The following is a 23,996-nucleotide window of genomic DNA, read 5'->3' as shown; positions in this document are numbered from 1 at the left end:
CTAAACCATTTAGGACAGAGATGAGGGGGAATTTCTTCACTCAGAGAGTGGTGAACCTGTGGAACTCATTGCCACAGAGGGCAGTGTACGCCAGCTCATTAAATATATTTAAGAGGGAATTAGATATATTTCTACGGGCAAAAGGGGTTAAGGGTTACGGAGAGAAGGCGGGGACGGGATACTGAATTAAAGGATCAGCCATGATCTCATCGAATGGCGGAGCAGGCACGAAGGGCCGAATGGCCTACTCCTGCTCCTATCTTCTATGTATCTATGTATCTATACTCTGCATTGCAACACAGTGTGATTTTAAGCGTCTTAATACGAGACAGGGGCCTGTTCGATGGGCCAAGTTGTATTGTTGTACCGTTTGTTTTACGCCACCAGGCATTTTACGTACTGGAGGCGGGTGTGTGTGTTAACCTTATTAAACACCGTACGGTTGAGTCCGAAAAGCTTGTCTGTGTCCCAATCCTGTTTACTGCAATTGCTGATGTATAGAACTAGGTAGGAGGGGTGATTCGAACCACCAAAGCAAACCACCTACAGTGGCTATCTTATATTGATGGCCTCTAGTTTTGCTCTTCCCCACAAGTGGAAACACTCTCTGTCTATTCTACAAGACCTCTATTAGATCATCCCTCTGCCTTCTCATTTCAAGAGAAAAAAAAAGAGATCCACAGCCTGTTCATCCTTTCCTGATAGGTATAACCTCGCAGTTCTGATAACATGCTTGTAAATTTTTTGCACCCTCTCCAGTGCCTCTATCCTTTTTATAATATGGTGACCAGAATGGCACATAGTACTCCCAAGTGTAGTCTAACCAAGGTTTGATACAAGTTTAGCATAACTTCTCTACTTTTCAATTCTATCCCTCAAGAAATAAACCTTAGTGCTTGGTTTGTTTTTGTTATGGCCTTACTGACCAGTGTCACAACTTAGTGATTTGTGAATTTCTACTCCCAGATCCCTTTGCTCCCCAAGTTGACAAAATGCTTTTTTTTTAAATATATATGTCATTAGGTTTTCGTGGACCACTCTTCTTTCGTTGCCTTATACTGCAGTATTTGTAATATCCTAGTTATTGAATACCTAATCAAAAACCCTCTCTAAGGAGAACTTTGAGAAAACTATTTGGTGCAACACAAATGGTGATGTGCTCACTACAGATATAAAACGTAGCAAAAATGCTATTGCAGTAGGCACCCAATTAATGCTTACTGGCAATATATTTGGCATGTGATTGCTAAAGTTACTGTCAAAGCTACGTTCTTGAAGGTGGTAGTACTGTTTGCTTGGATATTGGGGCAGTTTGCTATGGTAACTGGGTCAGAGATGGTCATGGGAATTTGATGAGTGCCAAGTTTGACACAGAGGGCAAACTCAAAGATTATGCTGAAGAAAAAACTTTTAAAAATGCTATTTAGTCCCATTAATGTGCATTTTTTGAAACAATGAATTCTCACTTTAAAATAATTGATCTCTTAAATACGTAGTACCATTTTGCAACATATTTTGACATTCTGTAATATAACCAGCTTTTGAGGCACTCTAGATAACATCCCTCGTATCTTAGATATTTTTAACAGCACAAAACTTGCTAAACAATACATTTTGACCACAAGTATTTTCAAGAATAAGTCCTTTGCTCGGCTGTAACAAGTGATTGTGGATTGGGGGCATCTTTTAATGACAGATTTGATATGAATGTGTGTCACCATAATCTGCTGAGGCATCTCATAACTCTGCATGCAACAAAGCTGTGACAAATACAAATGAGCATGTATTAACAGAGTATGAATGAAAACTAAAACAGAAGTTTATTTAATGCAGAAATTAAAACTTGAACTGAAACTGAAGCAGAGCGACAAAATAGAAGTTAATTATGGCCCACAGATTTTTTTTTGCTTTGTTCTGATAAATTTTGCATGGCTCTATTCAAGAATAATTTTACCACTTCCCAATGGCTCAATAGGTTAATCCACTGTGTAGAAGTAAGGAATATATTCTCCCTTTGTACTTCATGATAACCTCAATTAATATACAATTAAGCAGGGTTTCTAAAGGGCACCAATTCTAACAAAATATTTAAATTCAGGGAATAATTTCCCAGATACCACATCCTTTGTCTTTTTCATCCCTGCTGCCATTCCCACAATAAGTTTTCAGTATGCAAAAGAATTGTGGTGTTTTTGCATTTGAGGTAGAGAGCCTAGTGAAGGATGACTCAGCGAGCCATGGCCTCGGTGCGCTGCTGTTTATGTTGACTTTATGCTGCTACTTTAAGTTAAGGCAGTCAGAGGCAGAGACTTAAAATTTATTGGTAAGAGGGGAGTCCAACTCCAGACATTTAATTCTAAAGGGACAAGACAGCAAATCTTGAGACCCATGAAAATATGGGTCTCAAATGAGTCAGTCCTCCAGAGTTTCATTGCAGAATGCCACAGATACACTAACTAAATGTAAAAGCCTTTCGATGTTGTGGACCAGGATATGTAGAAGTTCTTCACAGATTTCAGTCCAAGAGTTACTCAATCTACAAGTTATTGTTCTCTTTATTGAACAATACATAAATGACAGGAGTGTGATAAAAACTACTTTAAGTGCTCACTGTAGCTTCTCAAGCAGATTATAAATCACCACTACAAAAAAGAAATGGTGCAACAGAAGGAAGGAGGGTACTATTTTATTCAACAGAGCCTTGGTCAGACCCCATCTGCAGTACTGCAGTTTTGAACACCACACCTCCTCAGGGAGGATATACAGTACTGACATTGGATGGGGTTCACCAGAATATATGAGGACAGGTTGAATAAATTTGGCTTGTATTCCCGAGTTTAGAAGGTTGAAGAGTGATCTAATTGAGGTGTTTAAAATGATAAGATTTCTTTTCAGATAAAGGGTAGTGGAAATCTGGAACATTCTCCCACAAAAGGCTACGAAGGCTGGGTCAATTGAAATTTTCAAGACTGAGATTGATAGATTTTTGTTGGGTAAGTCTGTCTATCGAGGGATATGGTTCAAAGCCAGGCAAATTGAGTTGAGGTGCAGATCAGCCATATGACTGAATGGCAGAACAAGCTCGAGAGGCTGAACGGCCTACTCCTGTTCCTAATACAGGTAGCAGCAACCTAGTAACAAAATACTGTGCTCATTATAGCTCTACATTATAAATGAATGTGTCATGTTCCTGGCACTATGATGAGACGTTAAACACCTGGATGTAAAAGATCCCATAGCACTATTCAAAGAAGAGGAGGGAAGTTCTCCCGGTGTCCTGGCCAATATTTATTCCTCAACCAACATCACAAAAAACAGATTATCTGCTCATGTTTGTGGGACCTTGCTCTGCGCAAATTGGCTGCTGCGTTTCCCTACATTTCAACAGTAACTACACTTCAAAAGTACTTCATTGGCTGTAAACAGCTTTGGGACATCCTGAGGTCATGAACGGCACTATATTAATGCAAGTCTTTTCCTTTTTATATACTATACTACTCAGTGTAGCAATTGTTCTATGCATATCTTACTTACATAGAAACATAGAAGATAGGAGCAGGAGGAGGCCATTCGGCCCTTCGAGCCTGCTCTGCCATTCAACGAGATCATGGCTGATCATCCAAACCCTAGCACCCGGTCCCTACACCGACAGCCATCCCACCCAAGCCCTATCCCCGTAACCCCACGTATTTAATCCCCCCTAACACTAAGGGCCAATTTTAATCATGGCCAATCAACCTAACCCGCACATCTTTGGACTGTGGGAGGAAACTGGAGCACCCGGAGAAAACTTTCATTAGACCACACTGTTGAGTTACATTTTACCTGCATGCTGTACATGGGTTATTTGTGTAATGACTGTTTAAATCTAGGACCAAAAGCACTGGTTAGGACAAATGATACAACTTCTCCCCTCAACTTTAGTCCATGTGTTAAACAGGGTTTTGCTGTTCACTATTTTCTATCCCATCTCTTCTATCTACATCAAAAATTGTAGCAGTATTATGTTTGGCATTGCAGAGATGTCAGGATGGAAAACTATATTGCAATTTCAGTTGAGCGACTACAACTGGTTTCAGCCACCCTCGGCTCAGAAGAGGAAGAAAACACCAAGGGATCATGTTCAATAGCTATCTGCTGAAAAGTGTGGATGATGGATCAGAACACAACCAGAAAGCAGCTGTGGCATCCACCACGTACAAATAGCCTGCCAACATTAATCATCTAGTACAAAAACAAAATACTGCGGATGCTGGAAATCTGAAAAAAAAACCAGAAAATGCTGGAGATACTCAGCAGGTCAGGCAACATCCATGGAGAGAGAAGCAGAGTTAACGTTTCAGGTCAATGACCTTTCGTCAGAACTAGAAAAAAAGCAGGAAATGGAACAGATTTTTAAGCAAGTGTAGGAGCTGGTAAAGGGGGGAGGGGATGAAAGAACAAAAGGGAAGGTGTGTGATAGGATAGAAGGCAGGAGAGGTTAAGAGACATTAAGAGATATTCAAGGCAAAAGGAGACGGTAAGGAGACAGGTTAAGAAACAAAGGATGGCTCTAGATGAAGTGTAAATTGCGCTGGCAGAATGAAAGACAGCTGCCATGTGGGAGAGAAGATAAAAAAAACAAAAAAAGTGGAAAAAAATATATACGATAGAGCCCACGGTTATGATCTGAAATTGTTGAACTCTATGTTGAGTCCAGAAGGCTGTAAAGTGCATAAATCGAAAGATGAGGTGCTGTTCCTCGAGCTTACGTTGAGCTTCAGTGGAACAATGCAAGAGGCCGAGGACGGTGAGGTCCGAGTGTGAGTGGGGCGGTGAATTAAAGTGACAGGCGACTGGAAGCTCGGGGTCACCCTTACGGACTGAACAGAGGTGTTCCGCAAAGCGGTCACCCAATCTGCATTTGGTCTCCCCAATGTAGAGGAGACCACATTGTGAGCAGCAAATACAGTATACTAGATTGCAAGAAGTACAAGTAAAGTGCTGTTTCACCTGGAAGGGGTGTTTGGGGCCCTGGACAGTGGGAAGGGAGGAGGTAAAAGGGCATGTGTTGCATCTCCTGCGCTTGCACGGGAAGGTGCTAGGCGAAGGGGAAGGGGTGCTGGGGGTGGTAGAGGAGTGGACCAGTGTGTCGCGGAGGGAGCGGTCCCTATGGAATGCTGAAGGGGGGGGGGGTGAGGGGGAAGATGTGTTTTGTGGTGGGATCACGCTGGAGGTGGCGGAAATGGCAGAGGATGATCCGTTGAATGTGGAGGCTGGTGGGGTGAAAGGTGAGGACAAGGGGAACCCTATCGTGGTTCCGGGAGGAAGGAGCAGGGGTGAGGGCAGAAGTGCGGGAGATAGAACAGACACGGTCAAGGGCCGTGTGAACCACAGTAGAGGAGAATACTCGGTTGAGGATTAATCATCTAGACTCACCTGAAAAATGGCTACTTCAGCAAAGCGACAGAGGATGTTACTGGCACCAGTGGAAATGTATTCCTCAAGAGTCAGTGTCCTCAGACGAGGGGAGAATGATGCCAAAGAAGTGTATCTCCAATATATACAGATGATGTGTTACAACCTACCACAAAGTGTCTGTCCTTGGTGTGCGCAAAGGAGCAGAAACCAAAATTTATAACCAGGATTTTGGTAGCATGAATGTGTGTAGGAAGGGGAGAAATATATACAAATCCTGTTGAGAATGCAAGCGCCTGCTTCAAAAAAACTCACTTTTGTTTACATTACCTGTGGACCACTGACAGGACAAAATGGTTTGATTGTTTTCTCAATGTATGCGAGTTTGCCACTGTTCGAGCCCATGCCAACTCTCTGCAAGAGCACTTCAGCTAGTCCCACTTCCCCCGTAGTCCTGCAATTTTTTTTCCTTCAGGTACTTATCTAATTCCCTTTTGAAAAACACGATTGAATCTGCCTCCACCACCCTTTCAGGCAATGCATTCCAGATCCAACCCACACGCTGCGTAAAAAAAATTCTCATGTCACCTTCTGCCAATCGCCTTAAATCTGTGTCCTCTGGTTCTCGACCCTTCCGCCAATGGGAACAGTTTCTCTCTATCTACGCTGTCTAGACCCCCCATGATTTTGAACACCTCTATCAAATCTCCTCTCAACCTTCTCTGCTCTAAGGAGAACAACCCCAGCTTCTTCAGTCTATCCACATAATTGTCCCTCATCCCTGGATTCTTACAAATTTCAAGTAACCAGTGGGCTATTTATCCACTACAGATTAGCTATATACTTAAAAGCCAGAGCTTTGAAGTCAGATAGTAAAAACATGTGTGCCATAGTACCATTCGAAGGGATAATGCATCCGTGGTTGCTCAGACAATCCAACCTTTACCATATGTGGCACTTACAGATGGACCAAAAATGGAAACATCCCAATATCAGCTAAAGGTAACAACATCCAACCTCCATAAACATGACCTCATCCAAAAATCTGCTGCCCGTATTCTAATGCGCACTAAGTCCTGTTCACCTATCACCAATGTCCTCACCTTTCACCCCACCAGCCTCCACATTCAACGGATCATCCTCCGCCATTTCTGCCACCTCCAGCGTGATCCCACCACCAAACACATATTCCCCTCACCTCCCCTTTCAGCATTCCATAGGGACCGCTCCCTCCACAACACCCTAGTCCACTCCTCTACCACCCCCAGCACCCCTTCCCCCGCCACCTTCCTGTGCAAGCACAGGAGATGCAACACATGCCCTTATACCTCCCCGCTTCCCACTGTCCAGGGCCCCAAAAACCCCTTCCAGGTGAAACAGCGATTTACTTGTACTTCTTGCAATCTAGTATACTGTATTCGCTGCTCACTATGTGGTCTCCTCTACATTGGGGAGACCGCTTTGCGGAACACCTCCGTTCAGTCCATAAGGGGTACCCCCGAGCTCCTGGTGGCCTGTCACTTTAATTCTCCGCTCCATTCCCACTCAGACCTCACCGTCCTCGGCCTCTTGCATTGTTCCATGGAAGCTCAGCGTAAGCTCGAGGAACAGCACCTCATCTTTCGATTAGGCACTCTACAGCCCTTTGGACTCAACATAGAGTTAAGAACATAAGAAGTAGGAGCAGGAGTAGGCCATACGGCCCCTCGGGCCTGCTCCACCATTCAATAGGATCATGGCTGATCCGAACTTAGACTCACGTCCACTTCCCTGCCCTCTCCCCGTAACCCCTTATTCCCTTATCAGCTAGGGAACTGTCCATCTCCGTTTTAAAAATTTTTAGTGTCGCAGCTTTCACAGCTCTCTGAGGTAGCAAATTCCATAGATTTACTACCCTTTTCTCCTCATCTCAGTTTTGAAAGGGCAGCCCCTTATTCTAAGATTATGCCCCCTAGTTCTAGTCTCACCCATCAGTGGAAACATCCTCACCGCATCCACCCGATCAAGCCCCCTCACAATCTTCTATGTTTCGATAAGATCGCCTCTCATTCTTCTGAATTCCAATGAGTAGAGGCCCAACCTACTCAACCTTTCCTCATAAGTCAACCCCCTCATCTCTGGAATCAACCGAGTGAACCTTCTCTGAACTGCCTCGAGAGCAAGTATATTTTTTCTTAAATATGGAAACCAAAACTGCACACAGTATTCCAGGTGTGGCCTCAGCAGTACCCTGTATAACTGAAGCAAGACGTCCCTGCTTTTATACTCCATCCCCCTTGCAATAAAAGCCAAGATTCCATTGGCCTTCCTGATCACCTGCTGTACCTGCATACTAACCTTCTGTGTTTCATGCACCAGGACCCCCAGATCCCTTTGTACTGTAGCACTTTGCAGTTTCTTTCCATTTAGATAATAACTTGCTCTTTGATTTTTTCTGCCAAAGTGCATAACCTCACACTTTCCAACATTATATTCCATCTGCCAAATTTTTGCCCACTCACTTAGCCTGTCTATGTCCTTTTATGTCCTCCTCACTCACTGCTTTCCCTCCCATCTTTGTATAGTCGGCAAACTTGGATACGTTGCACTCTGTCCCTTCCTCCAAATCGTTAATATAGATTGTAAAGAGTTGGGGTCCCAGCACTGACCCCTGCGGAACACCACTAGTTACCGATTGCCAACCCGAGAATGAACCATTTATTCCAACTCTCTGTTTTTTGTTAGATAGCCAATCTTCCACCCAATCCCGTGATTTTTTATCTTGTGCAGTAATCTTTTGTGTAGCACCTTGTCAAATGCCTTTTGGAAGTCCAAATACACCACATCCACTAGTTCCCCTTTATCCACCCGGTTTGTTACGTCCTCAAAGAATTCAAGCAAATTTGTCAAACATGACTTCCCCTTCGCAAAACCATGCTGACTCTGTCCGATTAAATTATGCTTATCCAAATGTCCTGTTACTGCTTCCTTAATAATGGACTCCAACATTTTACCAACCACAGATGTTAGGCTAACTGGTCTATAGTTTCCAGCCTTTTGTCTGTCTCCCTTTTTAAATAAGGGCATTACATTAGCAGTTTTCCAATCTGCTGGGACCTTTCCTGAATCCAGGGAGTTCTGGAAAATTACCAATGCATCCGCAATCCCTACCGCTATCTTTCAGTAGCTCTGCCACCTCGGTCTTTGGAATTAGTACTGTTCGACTTTTCTTTAAAGCCAGCGGGATGGTTGATGATTTCAGCCATAAAGTGAAGAGGTGGGGGAGTAAGTTCTCGTCCTCTCCCGTGATATTCTGGAGGTCCTCAACCTTCATGCCGTCTGCACTCTTTTTGATCCCTTTCAGTGCCTCTTCAACAATTTCAGATCATAACCTCGGCCCCTATCACATATTTTCTTTTTTTTCTTCTTCCCTCCCACATGGCAGCTGTCCTTCACTCTGCCAGCGCAATTCACACCCCATCTAGAGCCATCCTTTGTTTCTTAACCTGTCCCATTACCATCTCCCCTTGCCTTGAATATCTCTTAATGTCTCTCAATCTCTCCTGCTTTCTATCCTATCACTGACCTTCCCTTTTGTTCTTTCATCCCCTCCTTTTCCCAGCCCCTAAACCGGCTTTCCATTTCCTGCTTTTTTCCCGTTCTGACGAAAGGTCATCGACCCGAAACATTAACTCTGTTTCTCTCGCCATGGATGCTGCCCTGGCCTGCTGAGTTTTTCCAGCGTTTTCTGTTGTTATTTCGTTCACTGATCTACATTGGCTCCTGGTCCACTAGAATTCTCATTCTAGTGTTCAAATCCCTCCATGGCCTTACCCTCCCCATCTCTAACCTCTTCCAGCCTTACAACCAACGTTCCCTTTAATTTTTTAGGTCCTATTCAAAATACCGCGCATGCGCGGTTTTTCCTATTTAAAAGCCGGCGAGCCAGCGCAAGAGCTGCAGAGCGCTGTGTGGCCACGCAGATTAAAGGGAACATTGTTTACAACCAATGTTCCAGTTTAGCTGCGCTGCTGTCTGAAACTCCCACGCAGGCCACTTGCCGGTTTCTCAATGGAAAAACCGCGTGCATGGAAGTTTGAATGGGCAATGCAGCCCCTTAAAGAGGCTGCGCACCCAAAAAAATTACAGGGAACATTGCTTACAACCCCACGAGAACTCGCTGTTCCTCAAATTCTGGCGGTGTGTGCATCCTTCCCTTCCTTCACCTTACTATTGGAGGCTGTACCTTCAACTATTGAGGTCTTAAGGTCTGGAATTCCCTCCCTAAAACACTCTGCTTCTTCACCTCTCTGACTCCCCTCCTTTAAGATGCTGCTTAAACCTACCCCTTTGAGCAAACTTTGTCACTCACCCCAATATCTCTTTCTTTGGTTGTGTCAATTGTTGTCTGATTCGGTCCCGTGAAAAGCCTTGCAACATTTTACTATGTTAAAGGCATTACATGAATGTGATTTCTTGTTGTTTGTGTTTATATTTTGGTATTTGGTGCCACTGAATGGATGGCACCTGTGATTTGAAAGCCATCTGCACACAAGGTGCCTAAAAAGAGGAGCTGGAAGCGGTGTACAGAGCATTTGCCATACAAGGCTTAAGCCTCAAGATATTTTCCAGGATACAAATCTTGATAGCTCAAACAATGAGAAATTATCTGATCATAATTATGCAAATAAGGTTCTTAACATTTTCCCGTGGGTTGCGAGCAATCCTTGTAAGGCAGCATTTATTGCCAGCCACTTTTCAGGAATTTTGTCTTTTAAAACTAGACTAGCCAGTTTGTGGAATGTTGCCAATCACATTCAATCAAACTGAAACAAGAGTCAATCAAACCAGGATGAAGCCCACTCATTCAGAATCATAGAACAGTACAGCACAGACATCGAGTCTGCGCCGGCTCTTTCGAACAGCAATCCAGTCAGTCCCACTCCCCCACTCTTTCCCCATATCCCTGCAATTTTGTCTCCTTCAAGTATTTATCCAATTCCCTTTTGAAGGCCACTATTGAATCTGTATCCCCCTACCCTATCAGGCAGTGAATTCCAAATCCTAACCACTCGCTGCGTAAACAAGTTTTTCCTCATGTTGCCTCTGGTTCTTTTGCCAATCACTTTAAATCTGTGCCCTCTGGTTATCAACCCTTCAGCCATTGGAAACAGTTTCTCTTTATTTACTCTATCTAAACCCTTTATGATTTTAAACACCTCTAATCTAGTCTTAGCCTTCTCTGCTCGAAGGAGAACAACCCCAGCTTGTCCAGTCTATCCACGCAACTGTAATCCCTCATCCCTGGAATCATTCTAGCACAGGAAACTCTCGATTTACCAGCACCTAAATAACCGGAAATCTTGGTTAACCAGCAAAATTCAGGAGTAGGTTCAGGTAAGTTTTACTTCATATTAGTGGCCGTTCCTCGATCTGTGGCTGTGCAATCGGGGTTCCTGCACATGTTGCTAAGCAACAGGGACACTTGGTCTGCGGCTGGGGTTCCTGCACATGTTGCTAAGCAACAGGGAAGCCTGGATTTGTTGCGGTGTATGGAGCTCTCGTACCTTTTAACTATACCTCTCTGTAATCCGGACTTTTTGATAAACCGGCACCACACCGGTCCCGGATAAAAAAAAAGTTTCCTGTAAATCTCTTCAGTACCCTCTCCAAAGCCTTCACGTCTTTCCTAAAGTGTGGTGTCCAGATTTGGCCACAATCCTCCAGCTGGGGCCGAACTCGTGTTTTATATAGGTTTAGCATAACTTCCTGGCTTTTGTACTTTATGCCTCCATTGATAAAGCACAGGCCCATATGCTTTATTAACTGCTTTGTTAACCTGTTCTGTCACCTTCAAAGATTTGTGCACAAGCACCCACAGGTCTCTCTTCTTGCACCTCCTTTAAACAACAGGCTTCCCGAGATCCATATCCCAAGGGGTGGTTGTGGATGGACAGGAGCAGCCAGTTTTACTGAAGACTACTGGTGAATCACTGAACATGGAACGTCTGAGGAACAGCGCTCTCACCTGCTAGACACAGAGCGAATAAGCCAAAGACATATTAGAAATCAGTCATGAACTAAATGAATGAACGTGCATTTGTATAGCACATTTCATGACCCCAGGAAATCCCTAAGCGCCTTACAGCCAACCAAGTACAGTACTACTGAAGCGTGACTGTTATAATGGAGGCAAATGTAGCAGGATTATTTGACAACTCTACTGACCAGCCCTTCATCAAGGAAAGAGTTATGAATAAAATGACAACATTTCCTGTCCTGGGAGGCCTCACAAAGAACAGAGACACATGTTCAAGGTCAGTTTCAATAAAGGCTATTGGAGACAGCTTGGGGCAAGGCAGGAAATTAAGATATGGCAGGTTAGGTTCCAGCAAGGACTAACGAAAAAGAATTTTTAGAAAAGTATTATGTCTACTAATCAGGATAGCATAGTGTGCTTTCTTGTTTTATATGTTACAGGAAGCTGGAACTACTACCTAGTTCAGTCACATGTATCCTGCAAATGAAAACAGCTTTCCGATTGAACAGTTACTTCACTGCACCAGAATGTTCAGCAGTTCTACGTGCCAGGTGACTGGGGAAGCACGTGTGAGGTTATGTGTTCAGAACACAAGATCCAGTTTATAGGACAGTGACTTGTTACACTATCATAACTCGACTATTCCACTGGCCAGCCTCCCACTTGGCAACCTCTAAACTCGAGCTCATCCAAAACTCTGCTGCTCGTATCCGAATTCACACCATGTCCCGTTCACCCATCACTCCTGTACGGGCTGACCTAGAAAGGCTCCCGATACGGCAACGCCACAATTTTAAAATTCTCATTCACGTTCTCAAATCCCTCCATGGCCTTGCCCCTCTGGGTATCTGTAAACTCCACCCCCACCCCTCCCTCAGATCTCTCCGCTTCTCCAATTCTGGCCTCTTGCACATTCTCGATTTTCATTGCTCCACCATTGGTGGCTGTGCCTGCAGCTGCCTAGGCCCTAGGCTCTGGGATTCCCTGCCTAAACTTCAATGCCCCTCTTTCCGCCTTCAAGATGCCCAAGGATCCAGAGTAAAACTGAAGTCAATGGGAATCGGGGGGAAAACGGTCCACTGGCTGGAGTCATACCAAGCACAAAGGAAGATGGTTGTGGTGGTTAAAAGTCAATCAATCATCACAGCCCCAGGACATCGCTGCAGGAGTTCCTCAGGGCAGTGTCCGAGGCCCAACCATCTTCAGCTGCTTCATCAATGACCGTCCCTCCAACATAAGGTCAGAAATGGGGATGTTCGCTGAAGACTGCACAGTGTTCAGCGCCATTCACAACTCCTCAGATAATGAAGCAGTCCATGCCTGCATGCAACAAGACCTGGACGACGTTCAGGCTTGGGCTGATAAGTGGCAGGTAACATTCGCAGAAGTGCCAGGCAATGACTATCTCCAACAAGCGAGAGTCTAACCACCTCCCCATGACATTCAACGGCATTACCATCGCCGAATCCCCCACCATCAACATCCTGGGGGGGGGGGGTCACCATTGACCAGAAATTTAATTGGACCAGCCACATAAATACTGTGGCAACAAGAGCAGGTCAGAGGCTAGGCATTCTGCAGTGAGTGTCTCACCTCTCGACTCCCCAAAGCCTTTCCACCATCTACAAGGCACAAGTAAGGAGTGTGATGGAATACTCTCCAATTGTCTGGGTGAGTGCAGCTCCAACAACACTCAAGAAGCTCGACACCATCCAAGACAAAGCAGCCCCCTTGATTGGCACCCCATCTACAACCTTAAACATTCATTCCCTCCACCACCGGCGTGCCATGGCTGCAGTGTGTACCATCTACAAGATGCATTGCAGCAACTCGCCAAGGCTTCTTCGGCAGCACCTCCCAAACCCACGACCTCTACCACCAAGAAGGACAAGGGCAGCAGGCGCATGGGAACACCACCACCTGCAAGTTCCCCTCCAAGTCACACACCATCCTGACTTGGAAGTATATCGCTGATCCTTCATCGTCGCTGGGTCAAAATCCTGGAACTCCCTCACCACACGGGCTGCAGCGGTTCAAGAAGGCGGCTCACCACCACCTTCGAGGGCAATTAAGGATGGGCCATAAATGCTGGCCTTGCCAGCGACGCCCACATCCCATAAACGAATTAAAAAAAAATACCACGGCTTTAATTCCCATGGGTTTCTCCATGTTTTAAAATGGTCATGTTTCAAAATAGGAGACTGCAAGGTGCAGGCCTTGGCTTAGCACTGGAAGCGAAGATTCAGGTAATCTTTTTCTGCAGTTAGAAGTGATCTATAAAAGTGTTTTTTCAGTCTGCCTACTGAAATATTGGAGCAGTACAGGAGGTCATGTTCAAAGCCACTAGGGCCGATTTTAACTCGGTCCACCGGGCAGCCCTAAAATTAGAGTGCTGCAGGGTGACCGATCAAGTGGACTATTTTGTCTTGGACGACATCAAGCTTCTCGAGTGTTCTTGTGGCTGCACCCATCCAGGGAAGTGGTGAATATTCCATCACACTTCTGACTTGAGCTTTGTAGAAGGTGGACAAGTTTTGAGGGGGTCAGAAGGTGAGCAGCTCAGAGTACCAAGCCTTTGTTTTACTCTACCATTGCTACAGTGTTGATGTGACTGGTCCAGTTAAACTTCTGGTCAGAGGTGATCCTCAAGATGGTGAAGGGGGTTGGCGATGGTGGTGCCACTCAAGGTTAAAGGAAAGTGGTTGTACTTTTTCTTGTTGGAAATGACACTTATGCAGCGTGAATATTAACTCCCACTTGTCAGCCCAAGTCTGGATGTTGTCCAGGGGCTGTAACGATTGGCCTCCAACAACCATGACCAACTTCCTGTGAATCTAGTACAACTCCAGCCACTGTAGGGTTTCTGTACGATTCTCAATGAACTCAGTTTTGCTAGAACTCCTCAGTGTACTTTCATTTCTTCCAATCAATTTAGACAGTATACAAGATGGCATTCACAACTGAAAACTGACATTGACCCCAAAGTAATACTAATGTGATTTACTGAGAGAGAAGGAAACTACTAGAACTCTCCTCAAAGCAAAGTTCCCCATTTCTCACACCCTTATCTAGCCCCCTCCCCTGAAAAACTGTGGTGGTCAGGAGTGGGCAATTATTTGGGCTGGAGGGCCACTTAACAAGTTTTGGTGAGCTGTTGAGGGCCGCACATCCATGTTACCCCTAAGGTGCGGGGTCACACACCAATCACGAGGTCCCGCGCAGACCGCTCACTAGCTCCTGTCACTGGAAGAGATGCCGCGCAGCAAATTTAAAGGGGCCGCACGTGGGAAAAAAATTATAGGGAACATTGCTGCACACATAAAATGAATTGCGTTAACAACAGCTACCATTAAAATTTGTTATGGCATTTACTGTATAAAGAACCCATCATGTTGTTTCCCCACTTAATAAAAATAACACTTAACATGCTAATGAATATGATACAGGTTTACGAGTCACTTTGAAAAGTGCACAGTCTGTTTATTCCAAATGGTCTAACAAATTCATTCTTAGTGGAAAATGAGATCACGATTCTGCTTCCACTGGCAATTATAAACAAGGTATAAGGCACAATCAAAGATAAAATCATTTATGCTACCTTTAAAAATTGTACGAGTATGCTACTTTGATGCTTTTGTAACCTCGCTAAGAAATAATTAATGACCCAGGAAATGATTTATACTGCAAATTGCGCCCCAATTTGTTTCCTTACAAGACTACTTGAACACACAGATGCTCGATTTCTGGAGAATGAGCTGTAAGATAGTCTGCATTCGATATTGAAGCACTGGTTTCTGTCAAATTTGATTACGGCATAGGAAATATAAATAAACTCATTCACAAGTACCAAGTAGTCTTGAATCTACCAGTGCAAACCAATGGGTCAATAGCCGATCACATCTGCAAGCAGTGCACAGACTATAAATGTACTGTTGCTGAAAAACTGAAAGCAGTGGCAATTAGTACATTTGCCGACGTGGTAACTTACAACCTGAAAGAAAAGCAGTTTACAGGCTTGGCTGGATTGGTTGATATTTGTGGCACCATTCAAGTCTCCAGTGCAGATTGCGAGCATGGCTTCAGTTTAATGAATCAAATCAAAGCCAAGTCTCGCAACAGACTGGAAGTTACCCATCTGGACCATCTGATGAGGATAAAATCCTATCTCGCAGCAAACGAGGGTGTCAACCTTGACCGAATTTTCTAACACTGGAAAACTGAGACAGACAGACGGAAGAAATTTCAAGCATGATGTAACTGTAAGTCATGTTGAATAAATATCAACCTTATTTACTTGTATTATATATATATGCTTTCAGTGGTGGTTGTTCTAGTAAAATGTAAACTTCCCATGGACAAAAATGTCGCACTCAGGAGTTTGTGGACCGCCCAGAACAAATAATAATTTGAGTTAACATTGCTCCTGACATGTGACCAGTACTGGGAGTTCTCTGGTCCATCTCAAAGCGAGTTAAGCCACTTCAATACATTGGTATGATTGCATCATTATGCAAAGAGGGGGCTTGGAGTGGAATGTATTTCCATCCCAATCCAGGTCCTGTCCAGATGGCTCCTTCACTGAAACACAACAAAAAAGCTCGCAACACCAAACATTTTCAAAAGCATTAACAAATAATGAGAGAGTACACAGAACCACAGTTGATATTTAGTGGTCATGCAATTAGCATAGACCAATGATATCATACAAGACGAACAGAAGGATACTTTCTTTTGAATGAATACAAAAGCATACATCTCTCCAGCTTTCTCATTCTTGAGTGTAGGTTTTCCTTTGATGCCATAAAAATTGACATTTGGCAACCTTGAAAAAAATGAATAAATTTGCATTTATACAGTGCTTTTTATGTCCTCGGGAGGTTCCAACGTGCTTCAGAACCAATGAATTGCTTTTGAAGTGTACTCACCTTTAGTAAATAAATGAGTCAATTTTCACACAGGAAGATCCCACAACCAGCCATGAGATGAATGCCCACTTAATTTGTGCTGGTCATATTGATTGAGGGATGAATGTTGGCGAAAACACCAAGAGAACTCTGCTCCGCCAAAACGTGTCTTTGGATCTTTGACCTAAACACAGGTGGGAGCTTCAGGTTAACATCTGGTCTAGAGGTTACCACCTTCAACAATGCAGCCCTCCTTCAGTATTGTACTCAAGTATCAACCCAGGTCCTGGCATGGGGCATGAGCCTACAACCTTGTGTCTCAGAGAGAAGTGTGCTACCACTGAGACATGCGGATACTTGAAAACTGAATTTTACTATGAACTCCACCCCATCATATCCCGCTTAAGCAGATTTGTTTGGAAGGAATTAGGCCAGATTGCAGCATAAGAAAAAATCAGCAATTCCAGTGGTGAAGTACATCATCGTAGGGTTGCGAAATTCAGTCTGCATTTGGCTGCCATGGGGTTCACATGGGAAATACAAGAATTGTTTTTTTTAAAAACATAATACAGCAGTGTTGACCATGCTGTGGAAGCAGGCCAGTCTGCATAGTCATTATAGCTAGAGAGGTTTGCCAGAGTACAACAGGCAGAGTCATAGACAGCCAATGCTATTTTTTTTTTTTTTTAAAAACAGAAAAGGTCACATTTACTTTTGCATTTTGAGCTATTTTGTTTGTTTCGATATGCAGGTTGATAGTAAACCGCCTGATAAAATTACTGCCTTCACCCTGGTCGTGAATTTATGACTCCCAACATTTTCCCGATTAAGGATGCAAATGGTGTTACTGTAAATACAAAAACTCTGACTTTGTTTGATTAACATAGCTACCTCCCATCCTTCAATCTTCTGACAGCAATCGCTCACTGGGGTAGAATTCCAGTTTCACAACCAAATGGTTGTACTTCATGCACAAACCTGAGAACCTCGGTGTTGGCAAGCTACTAACCATGGGGGAAAAGGCACCCTCACATTAAGCTGGATCCTTGCACTCATCCGAGCTCAGGGTCAAATAGGATGCTGAAATTATGGACAATCAGGTTCAGCCTGAGACAGCAGCTGGGGAGGGGGATGGAATTGGAATCGGTGGCAAGGGTTTCTGGGTGCGGACCAAAGATGATGGCTTCAGTCTTATTAAATTTTAGCTGCAGGAAATTGCGCCTCAGGTGGATTCCACCAAATACCAGTTCCACTCAGATTTATAGCCATCAGGGCAAGTAAGGCAGCAAACATAAAAGTAGGAAAAAATAGTAGAATTACTGCATTTAACCAGTGAATCCTAAAGCTAATAACCAAAAATCTACAAGAATTTGAACCAAACTGAATTCAAAACCCATGAAAATCACCAAGATTCTATAGACTTAACCAGAGCAAATTTAGGGTGTAGTATACCAGTGTCCTTCTCTTACAATGTAAATGACAAAAGTGCTTTCATTTCTTTTGAATGGAAAGCCAAAATATTGCTAATAAGTTATACATTTACAAGCTGGCCAGAATCAGGCCATTCTACCCAAAAAGCATTACCACAAATTAGACTGAGGCTTAAAGTTGCTATCTTTGTGTAGATTTTAATGGTCTATTGTTACACTTACTAAGGCATTCCTTGGGAAGCAAGATTTTATCCAGCAAAAGATTTAAATTCCTTAAATGTGCACAGCACTGAAAATACTGGGTGTTGCCAAGTACTGTGTCACACATTAAGTCTTATTTATTATCTGTTAACTTCTAAAACTTCCTCTAAATTTTAGGAGCAATTATTATTGCACATTATCTGTATGTCTCACCATTGTTGCCTTTCCAAGTTGTGTAAATAAAATTGCTCAACCAATACAGTATAGCTTTATCAACCCTTCAATCCATACAATTACCAATAGCATTAGCAATTATATTAACACAATGCAGAATATTACATTGGAATCTAAATTGTGTAGCCACTCTTGGATTTTGTAATGAATTCCAAGTTGGTTGTTGTCTCAAGTTTTAACTCAAAAAGTAGCAATTGCACTTGAGGAGCAAAAACAAACAGAAGGCAGCACTTTATAGTGCTGGACAGGGTTCAGTGATTATTAAAAATTATTTTAAAAACTATGCTTTGATATCTGTTTAAATAACTGCTTCTTTCAATCAAGGTAAACCTCTTTACCAGTGTCAGCTTTGCAGACTATTTACCTTTGTATATAGAATATGCAACATTTCTTCAAGAATTCAACAATACAGTATCTTCCAGTAATTTAAGTCCAGTACAGGAAACTTTAGTTTATCCGGAGGTTGTATGTCCGGAATACTCGATCTAACGGCAAAAATCAGGAGCCGTTTTCTATAAGATTTTTTAGTCCTCGTTCTTTTTTTTCCCCCCAGTCAGGCACTGCAAGGTCTGTAGCTATAGCAACAGCTTCAGCTAGAGACGCTTGCAGCTGCAGCCGACTCTTTAGAAACTGTTGCTAAGCAACAGTGTTTGTTGTCAGATACGGAGATGAAAACCTCCGTATGCTTCAACATTAACTTTGTATGTCCGGCAGTTTTGATAGATCGGCAACACGCCGGTCCCGTCGGTGCCGGATATCACAAAGTTTCCTGTATTATACTTCGAAGAAACAAAGACAAACTTATTGCTTAACAAACCGAATCTGGAAGCCTTCTTCTCACTGCAGCACCTCTCTCTATTCTCAGTAACTAATGTAATTTTTAGAGTTTGCATAACTACTCCCCTTATTTAAAAAAACAAAGTCATATTAGCACCAGTCATTTCCTAACTGACCATGCATGCCAACATTCTCTAGGCATATGGCTTCAGCTAAGGGAAGGTATAAAATGCTTTAGATTCAGTAAAATGAGCTCAACAGTGACTGCACTTCAAAAAGTACTTCATTGGCTGTAAAGCGCTTTAGGACATCCAGAGGTTGTGAAAGGCACTGCATAAATGCAAGTTTTTCTTTCTTTTCTATCTCTCAAATACACTTAGTTTGCTTGTGATAGAGATCCTTTTGTTTTGTTCGGAGCTTAGACCTATTTTTTGTTAAATCATACGCCATTCAATGTGCCTTTCAACTTAGAAGACAAAGTTTCACTTGATGAACCACAGATCACAGAAACTTGTTCCACATAGCACTCAATCAGTTTTCACAATATAGCATTAGTATTAGGAGGTCTAACTGGGATGATCTTACCGAGCAATGGAATGCTAAAATTCTTTCATAAATTTGGATAAATATGGGCAAATTTCCTTCTGCAACAAAGTATATAGCCAATGAAACTTTTCAGGCATTCAGCCGCCATGGCTTCTATGGCAAAAATGGATTTTTGTCGGGGTTGGATTTTTAACTTATATTTTGTATTGTTCGAAACAGCAAACGGTTCACACCCAAGGTCACGCAGAACATTTCGATCAGCTAAGACCAGACAGATTGACAAAGGACTTCACCTGCAAGATGCAAGTTTCTAAAGCAAGCACAATGGATTTGTTGCAGGTGCCAACTGTTCGACTGTGATGACCATGGTAATTAATTACAACAACATCCTGGCACTAGTTAAATACTGGCTTTCCATTCAATATTGATGGGACACCTGTTGATCGAAGGTAAGCATGAGATGCAGTTGTCTAATGAATTTTATTCCAATTCTGGATCATATTTCTGTGGGCAAAGCACACATGCAGAGATAGTCCCAAGCTGCCTTGGCACAATTCAAACAAACAGGCCCACCCTCGGGTGGTGGATTTGCTGAACAGATCTTTGTGAATGGTAAAGGGTCATGTATTGGCTACAATCCTCTGCCGGCCAGCTCGGTGGTCAGGTGTCTCCTATTACAGGTTATTGGGCTTCTTATTGAACAGTCTACTGTCGCTGTTGTTGACTGTTGGTGCAAGACTGAAACAAGAGTTGCAGTCAAACATAACAAAAAACAGATTATCTGGTCATTCTCACATTGCTGTTTGTGGAAGCTTGCGGAGCACAAATCGGCTGTCGATTTCCTACATTACAACAGTGACCACACTTCAAAAAGTACTTTATTGGCTGTAAAGCACTTTGGGATGTCCGGTTGTTGTGAAAGGCGCTATATAAATGCAAGTCTTTCTTTCTTTCAAAGGGCTGCATGTTTTAAGCTGAGCTAGGTCAATTGAAGCCACAAGAACACTTCTATTTAAAGTACATTTGAGAGAGAAAATTAATGGTGTCTTTATTGCTTTATAGTTTGAGGAGAGTAGAGACATATATAATTCTTTGTTTTATACCATTTATTGTCTTATTTAAGTAGAAACAGTTGTTGGCTCAAAGCCCGAGTCTCAGAATACATATTCAATCTGCTTTTAGAGAGAAAAATCACGTGGTAGGATGCTATACATTCCAATAGCTGGTGCACAGAGGCTCTCTTTTACTATCTCTTACCTAGATAATAGGTAGAAAAAGGTGCCCCCTGGATCACGCAAGGTCCGCTTACAAGAGTAGCTGGTGATGTTGAACCCAAGAAAATACTTGGTGTAAAACAAAAACACAACTGCTTCTTTTGCTCTTAAGTAGATCATGCAAGTCATTTTTCCTGGTTGTTCTCAAGCCACTCATTAGCCACAGGTTTGGTGGTGCAACAACCTGTGTGCGCCTTTCTCAGAGCGGACTTCCACTGTACATGCATGAAGAAAATGTTAGCCGTCAGTCAGACTACTTTAAATTCCAGCTCAATTCAGTGCAGATGACAGAGAAAGTAGTGGTATTTGGTTGGGCAAGTCAAAACCTGGCAAATGGCCTCATTCATCTGTGCTGATTCTTGTGATTAAAGAAAAGTAAATCCAGGGTACTCCTTCTGGTAAACCTTTAGGTAGAACAGGAAACAAAGTTCAAACTGGTGAACGGCAAATTTAGGACCAATGTTGGGAACAACTACAGTATTTTGTGCAATGATTATCAGTGTTAGATTGAATTTCCAGGTAGGTTAGTGGAGGCAATAAATTTGACAGTAGATTTTTCTTAATGATAAGCTAACCAGTCTGCCGAGCCCATACTTACCTTGTCATAAAAAAAGTGCAAGTGCATACACAGACCGCCATAGCAAGATAATAGGAATTCCAAATACATCATTTAATAACTTAACCAGTTCTGAATTAAGCATTGAAAATAACCCATTAATCCAAATACATTTAATTTTAACTCCTGGAACAATGTTTTTCCTCCACCTTTTCCAAAGTAATTGACTCTTTCCTGGTGTGTGGTGCCACAGGCACAAGATGCACTCCAATATCTTATCCAAATTAGCCACTGTTTTCCATAGGGAAGGGGAAAGCCTAGCCAATGATTGGGTGGGGGGGGGGGGGGGGGGGAGGGGAGGGAATGGTGCACGTGTGTGTGTGCATCTCCCAGGGCATTGGACACAGGGAATCAAGACCAAGTGTACTCTCCAGGTGAAGCAAGAAGGTTAAAAAGGTATAAAGACATAATTCAGTCCCCATTTTAAAGTCATGGATTCTGTCCTTATATTTCCATTATAAATTCCTATGTTTACATTTATAATGGAAACTACCTGTGTAAACTTATGCTGCAATTGTACACTGCATTGGGGGTACTGTAGAGCTTCCACTGACAGGAGTGCAATTACAGTGTAACAAATTTACCTAGGCAGAAATGTGAATGTGAACATAGGAATTTATAATGGGAAAGCTGATGGGAAGTGGACGTAGCTGCAAGACTATTATTGATAGTATAGGTTATTAAAAAGATTATATCTACATGCACACCACAGAACTAGATCGCTAAAAAAAATATTACACGTGCATGTAATTTTCCCCCCCCAGTATAACTTCCAATGTCCACATTTTTGTAGTTGTAGGTGCTGATCACTAGCTGGCACTACTTAGCTGTTTCCCCAAAAGTTGCTCATATTGTTTTCTGAAAATGTTTCATCTGCCGTTTTTCCTCAGTAACAAATTTCTGCTGTCTAAATTAAGGATTTAAATTAAACATAATTCAGAAAAAAGTTACAGGAAACTCTTTGGTATCCGGCACCTACGGGACCGGGATGGTGCCGGTTGATTAAAAATTCCAGATAACGGAGAGGTATACCTACCAAGGTACGAGAGCCCCGTTACACAGCACACTGGTTACACGGCCACAGATCCAGGAGTCCCTGTTACACGGCCACAGATCCAGGAGTCCCTGTTACACGGCCACAGGTGCAGGAACCCCGGTTACACGGCCACAGATCCAGGAGTCCCTGTTGCATGGCCACAGGTGCAGGAACCCCGGTTACACGGCCACAGATCCAGGCGTCCCTGTTGCATGGCCACAGGTGCAGGAACCCCGGTTACACGGCCACAGATCCAGGCGTCCCTGTTGCATGGCCACGGGTGCAGGAACCCCGGTTACACGGCCACAGATCCAGGAGTCCCTGTTGCATGGCCACAGGTGCAGGAACCCCGGTTACACGGCCACAGATCCAGGCGTCCCTGTTGCATGGCCACAGGTGCAGGAACCCCGGTTACATGGCCACAGATCCAGGAGTCCCTGTTACACGGCCACAGGTGCAGGAACCCCGGTTACACGGCCACAGATCCAGGAGCCCCTGTTGCACGGCCACAGGTGCAGGAACCCCGGTTACACGGCCACTAATATACAGTAAAACTTACCTGAAACTATTCCTGAATTTTGCCGGTTAATAGAGATTTCCGGTTATTTAGGTGCCGTTTAAACGAGAGTTTCCTGTACATTATCACAATAATGATAAGTGTATCCATTGAATTGGATGCAAGGGAGTTACTGAGCTGGTCAACAAATAGGCAGCCATGCCATAGAGGGCTACAAAGTAAGGGTTTGGTAGAGAGCTGGGGCAGTGCTCCCCACTTGAGAGTAGTGGGATTGGGGGTGGCCACAGAGATGGGGGTGGTGAGGAAGTAATTCGAGATAGCCTCAGATGTGGGGAGATTGAGGGGATGAGAGAGAGAGAGGATAGTGATGAGTGGACAGGAGGGTATTGAAATCAGATTAACATGCAGGCAATGTTCCCTCTAATTTTTTTTGGGGTGTGCGGCCCCTTTAACGGGCTGCGCGTCCCATTCAAATTTCCGCGCATGTGCGGTTTTTCCATTTAAAAGCTGCCGAGTGGGACCTCCAGACCAATGCACGGCTGCGCAGCTTAACGGGAACAGTGTGTGCAGGGTATTTTTGTACAGGCTACTCACCGAAAAGGTGTAGTTACACTGAGCCAACAAATTTGTGCTCCTGAAGTGAAACCTGGGATTTTCAACATCAATTTGATAAGGAGTCAAATTGCTGATGGCGCATTTCAACTTTGCATCAGTACTACAGTTGGAGAATTGACATACTTTCAAACTACTTAACTTGCCTTCTTCAAAAACCTGATTTAAACCACATACCAATGTTTGATGGATACATGTGTTAGGGATCACGAGAAAAACAACAAATAAGGCACTAAAAATAGCCTTCACTTGTGCTAATGAGAAAAAAATCACTTGGCATTTTAACACTTTTGTTTCATCAGTTTTGTGCTCAAAATTAATTGGACAATTTTCCACTTTTGGCACCCACAATCTGCATCACCCACTCCTTTTGTAGGCATACCAGCCAGACGGAGCATATTTCCCTCTGTTCTAGCCTAACAATGTTCTTTAA

At 43.3% G+C, this 23,996-nt stretch overlaps 1 protein-coding gene across 6 annotated transcripts in view; it reads right to left on the bottom strand.

The window, feature by feature from the left end:
* Window positions 1–23,996, bottom strand: part of add3a (adducin 3 (gamma) a) — a 331,245-nt gene that overhangs the window by 302,917 nt on the left and 4,332 nt on the right. The window contains exon 2 of one of the 6 annotated variants that reach the window (XM_085994331.1): window positions 16,342–16,504. The exons of the other annotated variants lie outside the window; for them this stretch is intronic. The gene's annotated coding sequence lies outside the window, so the exon portion shown is untranslated. The remainder of the gene's footprint in view (window positions 1–16,341; window positions 16,505–23,996) is intronic. 6 annotated transcript variants of the gene reach the window in all.

Source organism: Somniosus microcephalus, chromosome 8, assembly GCF_052327205.1.
Source record: "Somniosus microcephalus isolate GS21.2 chromosome 8, FLI_Smic_1.0, whole genome shotgun sequence".
NCBI lineage: Eukaryota > Metazoa > Chordata > Chondrichthyes > Squaliformes > Somniosidae > Somniosus > Somniosus microcephalus.
This window is presented reverse-complemented; position numbering and strand designations above follow the sequence as displayed.